The sequence below is a fragment of the Aquarana catesbeiana genome, linkage group LG05, assembly GCF_042186555.1.
Source record: "Aquarana catesbeiana isolate 2022-GZ linkage group LG05, ASM4218655v1, whole genome shotgun sequence".
In the NCBI taxonomy this organism is placed as follows: domain Eukaryota; kingdom Metazoa; phylum Chordata; class Amphibia; order Anura; family Ranidae; genus Aquarana; species Aquarana catesbeiana.
Window position 1 is genome coordinate 177,536,591 of NC_133328.1, and position 10,893 is coordinate 177,547,483.

The window sequence follows — 10,893 nt, forward strand, 5'->3', positions numbered from 1 at the left end:
ACACCCTCTAAAAATAAGGTGCTGAAAATTAAATGTATCTGGAATATGTACTAGTGCAATTTCAGTGGATTTGGTACATCAATCAAAAAATATATATATATCAAAAATAATATAAATCAAAAAGTTATTAGTTAGTGTGTTGTACCCTCTGGCAGATGCATTCTCAGGAGTGATACTTACAACTAATTTATCCACTGACCCACAGTGCTGTTAAACCAATAGGGTTAGACACCCTATAATGTTATGTAACAATTGATGATACTTTATAACATAAATTATAGCAAAAAAAGGACCACTTCATGTGCAAAAAACAGATAAAATAAAGTGACTTTGAGCTCATAAAAGTGTCCCGTGTTTGCTAAAAAAATAATATATACATCTCTTTTTCTCAAAAATCTTCTCATTTAAGTGACATCAGTGTTGGCGATTCTTAACCATTAAGGATGAGCTCCGGTGTGTTCGCACACCCCACGTGCAGATCCCGCCAGGAAGTCGGCACTGCGCTGCGCTAATTACAGGCAGTGAGACATTGTCCCGATGCGCGGCTGCAGAGATCGGGAAATGCCAACTTCCTGGCGGGCTCTGCACGTGGGCTGTGTAAACACGCCGGAGCTCATCCTTATTAGTCGTGTTCCTATTGCAAATGCACTCACCAAATGGTCTCACCCCCCCCAGGGGTACTGCGCAGTCACAGTATGTGCCACTGTGTAGCAATTTTAGGATCCTCGATCTGTGCTTTAGTGGCGTTTATATTATCGATGTTTCACTCGTTCCCAGCATTTGGGACTGAAGATACGATCAGTAAAGTGAAAAATAAAAGGATTTTCCACATGTTTTTTTACTACAGCTACTGACACTACACTGCTAGGCAACTCAATCAATCAGCCAACCTACACTTGCTAAATAAACTGATCAGCAGGGACGTTGCTAGGGGGTGGCTATTGGGGCTATAGCCCCGAATCTGGGGCCCATAGCCCCGAGTCTCTTGCCACAGGGTCCCTGCCTAACCAGCGGGTCATGGCTGCAGTGGGCGGGCAGGCTGCATGAGAGAGGCAGATGAGAGGAGAGGAACGAGCAGGCGGACCAGCAGAGATGACATCATCTCTCTTTGCCAACTTCACATCACCCCTCTTCCGCTCTCACAGCTGGGCCTCTTCAATGTGGGAGTGAGGTGCGGTGGGGAGCAGAGAGATGACATCATTGCTCACTGCCCACCACACATCAGTGCTCTTCCACCCTCACAGTGTGGGCCTCTTCAATGTCGGAGGTGCGGCAAGGAAGCAGTGAGATAACATCATCTCTCACTGCCCGCCACGCATCACCGCTCTACTGCCCTCACTAAATGGACCAGTGCTGCCAGCCTGCCACCAATGCAGCGACAATGCACATTTGGTGGCACTGCCTGGCATGGCAAGTGACAGTCCGCATCAGTTAGCAAGTGACAACCCACATCTAGTTCCAGGCAACATGGCAAGTGACAATCTGCATCAGGTGGCAGGTAACATGGCAAGTGACAATCTGAAAATGGTGGCAGGTGATGTGGCAAGTGACAATCCACATCAGGTGGCAGGTGACATGGCAAGTGACAATCTGCAAACTGGAAACGGGAGAAGTGGGACTTTGAGTGAGGTGTGCAAAAGAGGCCAAAGGATCAGTCACTATATAACAAACCATTTATTGACTGACAATAGTCAGGTGGCACAGTGTAGTTCCAAATTGTACATAAAACCATCATAGGTACTTGCATATATACATGGTAACAGTGAATAATAAAAACCCCAATGGTGCAGGGCAAGAAATGGTTAAAGGGTTAACAACATCCATAAAATGCACAGGGTCACAATATTGCTATATAACACTCAATGAGAGATATGGTGCATGTAGTAGGCCCGACGCGTTTCGTGTATCAAACACTCTTCAGGGGCAATAAAGCACCAACATCTAAAAGCAAGAAAAAACAAAAAATCCAAATAGTAAAAAATATAGTGCATGAGGAAAAAATGGGGTATGCATATAGGAGAGGCTGCAAAGCCAAAATCCCAGATGTATACTCACTTGACCAAAGAGTGTGACCACCATGGGTTCCATAGTCACGGGCCACCGACTGAGTCAGATCCGGGAGCTGAGGAGGGAGCCCCCAGGACAAGGGGAGAGAGAGACTAAGCCAGGCGCACACAAGAGGAATCCCCATATGGTAATATATCCACACTGGTGTTGAGGTGAGAGGAGAAAATCTGTGGTGGTGATAGAGAGTAATGCATATATGAGGTATGCTCTAGGGCTAGCACAGGCCCCCAATCCCAAAATGGTTGTCCAAAATGTTAATAATATACTACCCTCTTACCTAGGTAGTAGATAATGGCCGTATATAATCTGCCCAGTGATGGATATGCTGCCTGGTGGTGAGCTGGCAGAGAAATTGGGGCCCCTTATGTACAACCAGCCGCCCCTCCCCCCCAGCAGGGAAACTCCCCCCATAAAGTGGCAAGTGACAATCTGCAAATGGTGTCAGGTGACGTGGCAATCTGCAAATGGTGGCAGGTGATGTGGCAAGTGACAATCCACATCAGGTGACGTGGTAAGTGACAATCCGCATCAGGTGGCAGGTGACATGGCAAGTGACAATCTGCAAATGGTGGCAGGTGACGTGGCAATCTGCAAATGGTGGCAGGTGACGTGGCAAGTGACAATCAACATCAGGTGGCAAGTGACAAACCACATCTGATGCCAGGTGACAATCCACTTCTAGTGGCAGGTGATGGTGGCAAGTAACAAGCAGAGATGGGGCAAGTGACACGCCCAGGGCTCTCACTGATTCTGCATTATGGTGAGTTGAACTATTTTGTTTTATATTACAATGTAATAATAGAAACAATGCGCTTCAATCACCCTGGAAAAATTGCTTACCACCCCCTCCCCCGGGCCTGCAAAAAGGTTGGTGACCGCTGCTATGGGCTCTAGCCCCAGATCTTTTGCAGACCTAGCAACGCCCCTGCTGATCAGGTTCTATTATAAGCACTAAATCTCTTACATTTTCTCACCTTTTATCACCCTGGTTACTATATTGAGTTAGATTACTTTTCATTCTAAAGTCTTTTCCTATCTTGTGTTGCACCTTGCAGAGGGTGTAACACATTGAATACTAGTATATAAACTATACGGTGTTGCACCTTGCAGAGGGTATAGACACTGAACATCAGTATACAATCACAGATAATATTTGTATATTTTTTTTCCTTTGAGGTTCTATTCATCTAGTATTGCACTCTGCAGAGGGTGCAACACAATAGTATTGGGTGTGTGTTAAATTTGGTGTTATCACTCTCACTCTCTCATACTTGTCACTGGAAGTTCAACATGGCACCTCATGGCAAAGAACTCTCTGAGGATTTGAAAAAAAGAATTGTTGCTCTACATAAAGATAGCCTAGGCTATAAGAAGATTGCCAAGACTCTAAAACTGAGCTGAAACACAGTGGCCAAGACCATACAGTGGTTTAACAGGACAGGTTCCACTCAGAACAGGCCTCGTCATGGTCGACCAAAGAAGTTGAGTGCACATGCTCAGGTCATCTCCAGAGGTTGTCTTTGGGAAATAGATGTATGAGTGCTGCCAGCATTGCTGCAGAGGTTGAAGGGGTGGGGGGGTCAGCCTGTCAGTGCTCAGAACATTTGCCGCACGGTGCCTCAAATTGGTCTGCATGGCTGTTGTCCCAGAAGGAAGCCTCTTCTAAAGATGATGCACAAGAAAGCCCGCAAACAGTTTGCTGAAGACAAGCAGACTAAGGATATGGATTACTGGAACCATGTCCTGTGATCTGATGAGACCAAGATAAACTTATTTGGTTCAGATGGTATCAAGCGTGTGTGGCGGCAACCAGGTGAGGAATACAAAGACAAGTGTGTCTTGCCTACAGTCAAGCATGGTGGTGGGAGTGTGATGGTCTGGGGCTGCATGAGTTCTGCCAGAACTGGGGAGCTACAGTTCATTGAGGGAATCATGAATGCCAACATGTATTGTGACATACTGAAGCCGAGCCTCCAAGATGACCACTGCCTTGCTAAAGAAGCTGAGGGTAAAGGTGATGGACTGGCTAAGCATATCTCCAGACCTAAACCCTTATGGGCATCCTCAAACAAAAGGTGGAGGAGCGCAAGGTCTCTAACATCCACCAGCTCTGTGATGTCATCATGGAGGAGTGGAAGAGGACTCCAGTGGCAACCTGTGAAGCTCTGGTGAACTCCATGCCCAAGAGGGTTAAGGCAGTGCTGGAAAATAATGGTGGCCACAAAAAATATTGACACTTTGGGCCCAATTTGGACAATTTCACTTAGGGATGTACTCACTTTTATTGCCAGTGGTTTAGACATTACTGGCTGTGTGTTGAGTTATTTTGAGGGGACAGCAAATGTACACTGTTATACAAGCTGTACACTCACTACTTTCCATTGTAGCAAAGTGTCATTTCTTCAGTGTTGTCACATGAAAAGATATAATAAAATATTTTTAAAAATGTACGGGGTGTACTCACTTTTGTGAGATACTGTATGTCATAATGTACTAGTATGCGGTGAACACTAGTACATTATGACTTAACCCTGCAGGGGGGCCCACTTTATTTTTATTGTAGTGGCAGTTTACTACTGCTTTAAGTATAGTTCTGTGTGCAAAACATAGAACATACAGATCAGAGAAGATAGCGAAATAGAACATACAGAATTGCAGAGCACAATTTCCTATATTTATATAGTGCCAACATATTATGCAGCACTTTAGAGACTAAATAGAACCGTTCAAATCAGTCCCTGTATGCATTCCCATAAGAAATGTAGAGTATCATATGCAGAACAGAGCTTGCAGAGTATGGAACATATAGAATCATGTACAGAGCAGTGCGAGATGTAGAAAATGGTATATGTTTGATTTGTATAAAGTGTGTCCTAAGGATATATCATTATTTACTAAATACTGAAGTTCACTGAAGAGAATTATATAAATATAGAGTTTAATGTATAATAGGAATTGCTATATTTATATATAAATTTATACTCCATTCAAGAACCGCTTAATATATATTGTTATTCCTTTTTGTAGAAATTACTTTGATTGTACATTTTATGGCATATGTCAATAAGCTTTTTGTACTATTTCTTTGTACCAAATAAAAAAGTTTGTAAACTAGGATAGATCATTATCTTTTTATTTCACTAGATGTCACTCTAGAACAAAGTATCTGCTCTCCTTTTCGTACAGATGGAAAATGTTGAAGACAAAATTGTATTCCAGAAAAAATATACTACCAGTACAATAGACAGCATGTTGAACAATTGATATCAGGCCCTGTCCAAGAAATAAAGCTTATATTTTAATGTCCCTACTACAGTCTTTCATTCACCCACATGCTAGAGCCAATTTGATAAAAGGTTATTTAACCTGCCAGTTCCTTTTTGATTGTGCAAGGGAACAGGAGCAATCAGTAAAGCTGGGCTCCACACTATTCACAAATTGGCCGGTTCAACAGAAACCAGCCGGCTTTCAATCAGTGTGTGCAGCAGTCTGTCCGTCAGAAGCCAGACTGACGACCGGATTTTGTCGAAGGGATATGCTGACAGCCATTGGCTGCAAGGGCTGATCACTGTATTCTGGTGGGAGGGTAGAGTCCCCCTGTTAGAATACAATAGCCAGCAGGGGAGATCGCTGCATCAACATTGCTTGTGTTGATACGGTGATATGTCAAGTTTTTTTTCATTCAACCCAGTGGGTTACCTTGGCAAAAGGATTTTACTGTCTGAACCTACCTTCTGTGTGTTCATTTATGCTCAAACCACCATTTATTCTGACCTGTACAAATACATTGAGTTTATTTACCACTACTCGGTCTATTTCCTGATACTAATTCATAACCAAGTTAAGGGTATCTATACTCATGTTCTTATAAGTGCTTGCAGTAACTTTCATTCAAACAGGTGTGCCAGAAGAGCTGAGGTTGTTCTTGGAGATGAGGCACAAATTAGAAATCCCAAATTACCAGGCAGCTCCTGTGGGGGTAACGCTACAGTTGAAAGCACTTGACAATTTACACTTGCAAATGGGGCCATTTATGATTACCCATGGGAGACACAGCGGGGTTCCATGTGATTAGCTGCAGAAAGCAATGGGAGCTGAACAGCACCCGCAAATATTGGCACCTGTGCTTGCTGCTTGTGCAGTGATTGCCTGCAAAAGACAGTCTGCATCCAATGCTGATCATCTGCAGGTAATCGCTGCAAAGCAATTAGATGTGAATGACCATGAATAGCTGTGGGCGCTGTCAGGCACCCATTGCTTTCAATGGGGCTTCCTACCTACAGGATTCACCCAGACAGTCTGGGTTTTGAATCGTGTGTCCGGGTTTCAGGCGGACTGAAACCCGGACACATTATTCAGATTGGGCTGTGGCTCCTAAAGTAACCAAGATAGTCATAAGGATGACAGGTCCTCTTTATGAAGAGATCTAGGGTCAAAAAGACCCTAAATCTCCTCTTTAACTTTTAAAAGCAAAAGATAAAAAAAATATGTTTTTTGATCTTTCGTTTTCAATTTTTTTTTTCCAGCCTGGGCTAGGGTTGCCACCTGTCCAGGATTCACCAGGGTAGTCTTGAAGTGTCCGGGTTTCATCCGGGCTGTGGCTCCCCAGGTAACCAAGATAGTCACACACAAATCTGTTGCTGTCCGGGAGCTGTGGGCAGCTGTCTGGGGGCAGGTTCGGCATCCCTAAGGGGCAGGGTGATGATGTCAGCAAGAGCAATTTGGACACGCCCACATTTTTCTGCGGCACGGTATGCGCACTGCATTACTACTCTCCTTGGGGCACCCAAAGGTGTCCCAGACCACTAAAGTGTTCGGGTTTGGCTTGAAGAAAAGGTGGAAACCCTAGTCCCTCTTGGGTAATCGCAAACAGCCTTATTTAAAAGTGTGAATGGCGTCCAAAAACTCAAAAACTAAATTGTATTACAGTGCCTTGAAAAAGTATTCATACCCCCTTGAAATTTTCCACATTTTGTCATGTTACAACTAGAAATGTAAATGTATTTTATTGGGATTTTATGTGATGGACCAACACAAAGCGGCACATAATTGTGAAGTAGAAGGAAAATGATAAAAGGTTTTCCAAATTTTTTACAAATAAATATCTAAAAAGTGTGGCGTGCATTTATTTGCATTCAGCCCTCTTTACCCTGATACCCCTAACTAAAATCTAGTGGAACCAATTGCCTTCAGAAGTCACTTAATTAGTAAATAGAGTCCACCTGTGTGTAATTTAATCTCCGTATAAATACAGCTGCTCTGTGAAGCTCTCAGAGGTTTGTTAGAGAACATTAGTGAAAAACATCATCATGAAGGCCAAGGAACACACCAGACAGGTCAGGGATAAAGTTGTGGTGAAGTTTAAAGCAGGGCTCAGTTATAAAAAAAAATCCCAAGCTTTGAACATCTCACAGAGTACTGTTCAATCCATCATCCGAAAATGGAAAGAGTATGGCACAACTGCAAACCTGCCAAGACGTGGCCGTCCACCTAAACTGACAGGCCGGGCAAGGAGAGCATTAATCAGAGAAGCAACCAAGAGGCCCATAGTAACTCTTGAGGAGCTGCAGAGATCCACAGCTCAGGTGGGAGAATCTGTCCGCAAGACAACTATAAGGCTAGGTTCACACTGCTGCGAATTCTATTGCGAATTTGAGCCGTTGCGATCGCTCAAATTCGCAAGTCATTTAAATTACATAGATTAACATTAGTGCCGTTCACATCGACGCGTTGCGAATATAACCTGCGTGAAAAAAAGGTCCTGTGCGAGTTTACTGCGTTGCGTTGCGAATTTAGTCTCCATAGACATCAATGTAAATCGTTCTTGAATCGCATTGATTGGTTCACATATGTGCGAATTCCACCACACTACTCTCCACAAAAACCAGGAAGTACACAGGAAGTTAAGACCCTTTTTTTTTTATATTATGATTCCATTGGCTAGACTATCAATCGCAGCTATATCCAACTCCTGAAATTCGCGGTAAAATCGCGGTAAAATCGCGGTAAAATCGCGGTAAATTCGCGGTAAAATCGCGGTAAATTCGCACTGCAGCAGTGTGAACCTAGCCTTAGGCTGCATTCACACCTGAATGTTTTGTTTTCAGGCAGAAAGTGGCACATTTTTTCCTGTGTTTTTGTTGTGATTTTGCATAGGTCAAAAGGTCACCAATGTAAAAAGCAGAAAAACGCCTGTAATCTGCCCAAAAAGACGCTCGTGTACTTTTTTGAGCCTCAGGCGTTTTGCTTCAGGCTACAAAACGCTCAGATGTGAACAGGGGCCATTTCAATGAATGGGATTTTGCTTGTTGGGTGTTTTTCGGTTATTTTTTCTGGCGTTTTACAAGCTTTTTACGAGCTGAAAATGCTCAGTTGTGAATGCAGCCTTAGCCGTTCACTCCACAAACCTGACCTTTTTGGAAGAGTGGCAAGAAGAAAGCCATTGTTGAAAGGAAGCAATTAGGATTTCCATTTGCAGTTTGCGAGAAACCATGTGAGGGACATCGCAAATGTGTGGAAGAATGTGCTCTGGTCAGATAAGACCAAAGTTTAACTTTTTGGCCTAAAAGCAAAATGCAGTGTGTGTGGTGAAAAACTAACACTGCACATCACCCTGAACACACCATCCCCACCGTGAAACATGGTGGTGGCAGCATCATGTTGTGGGAGTGCTTTTCTTCAGCAGGGACAAGGAAGCTGACCAGAGTTGATGGGAAGATAGATGGAGCCAAATACAAGGCAATCTTAGAAGAAAACCTGTTAGAGTCTGCAAAAGACTGGGGCGGAGATTCACCTTCCAGCAGGACAAAGGCCCTAAACATACAGCCAGAGCTACAATGCAATTGTTTAGATCAGGGGTAGTGAATTAAAATTCAAGGAGGTCCGGTCACTAAAAATTTTTTACGGCTGAGTTCTAAATCACAAGTCTGTGCCATTAACGATTGTACGTGTCTTTCTTCCCTTTTCTTTATCGTACATCACGGGACACAGAGCACCATAATAATGAATATCTGGGTTATATGCCACCTATAGGTGAATGGACACTGGCAACCAGTAGACAGGAAGTTCCCCACATATAACAGTGTCTTGAATATGATGGTCGTGGCTGTTTAAAGCTCTTCAAAACTTAATGATGTACCAGTAATGGGCGTTATGATTGGATCTATTCGGATGGCATGAAGGCTAAAATGGATGGTACCCAAGCCTCATGGGAAGGAGAGAAGATTCCTTGAGGTTTTGCCTGTAATGCAGCCTTATGGTGCTGGACCCTGTGAAAAGGAAAGCTGTGCAGTGTTTGTTCTGACCAAGGTGCTTTCCTGCAGGGTGCTATACAGTTCCAGGGGAGTGGACCCCAGATTAAGGGGGCCCAGTCTCTGAAGGTCTTTTATGACAAAGCTCGCCGGGATGGGTGAAGATTGGACTCCTGTTATGTACAGAGTCCTGCAGCAGGAATGGTAAGTCTGCATTTGTTTGCAGTTTCTCTTTTAAAAAAAAAAAAAAAAAGGGGGAAATCTGACTGTCTGTCAAATTTCTGTCTGTGGCCACTGGGAGCAGTGTGCCGTTTAATCATGCTATGTACTCTTACTCATGTGGCTGCGGTTTCTCCTCCAGCCACTAGAGGGCGCAGGCTCGCTCAGTATGGCCTATTTTTTATATAGGCAGGAAGTGGAAGGGCGGCCATGCCATGTGGCAACAGGTTCAGTAGGCCTCTGGAGACATAGCAGCAGCCTAAAGATACTAACAAAGTGTGAGTACTTACTATGGGAGAACTATGTGAAGACAAGTCATGATTATTTGCTGCATATTTACTGCTTATCTGGGGAGACTATACAACTTATAGTTAAAACACCCCTGGATGATTAGCAGTTCACTTTAAAGTGTTGACTGCTCTATAAGCAGGTGCAGTGTAGTATACATGCTTCCAATCTTGTTGCTTAAATGCATGTTTAAATATACACGTTTGGGAAAACGTGAGCATGGATGCATTTTTAAGGCGTTATATCTCCAGTATAGTGCATATGTGCTTGGCTAAATCCTGCAGGTCTAGTTGGGCCCAACTTCAGTTAAGCAGGTGTTGCAAACCTGCTGGAACGCATGGTTGTTAAAATGCACGGTTGCACAAGGATGCATGATTGCACAAAGATGCATGTTTTTGTCATGTTTTGCATAAATATACATGGTTATACATGTTTGCATAGAGATACATGATCGTGGTTGCACAGAATGCACGGTTGCTTAAACATGCATGGATGCACAAAGATGCATGTATATTCATGTTTGCATAAATGTACAAGAATTTACATGGTTGCACAGAATGCATAATCACACAGAGATGCATGGTTCTTAATGCTTACATAAAGATGCATGTTTGGACATGTTTATATAAATGAACATGATTATTCATGATCTCATAAAGATACATGGTCGCATAAAGTTGCATGGTTGCATAAAGATGCGTGTTTAGACATGTTTGTATAGATATACATGATTTTACATGGTCACATAAAGATACATGGTCGCATAGAAATGCTTGATCGCATAAAGATACATGGTTATACATGTTTACATAAGGATACATGGGGGGTTGTTTACAGAAGGCAAGTCCACTTTGCTCTGAGGGTGCGCTTGGAGGTGCAGTCTCTCTAGATCTAAGGGGTAGATCTGAAATGAGGGGAAGCTCTGCTGATTTTATCATCCACTCATGTGCAAGCTAAAATGCTGTTTTTTATTTTCCTTGCATGTCTGCGGAGACTACTTCCAAGTGCATTTGCGGTACACTTGTAGTGAAGGGTGGATTTGCCTTTGGTAAATAGCCCCCATGGTTGC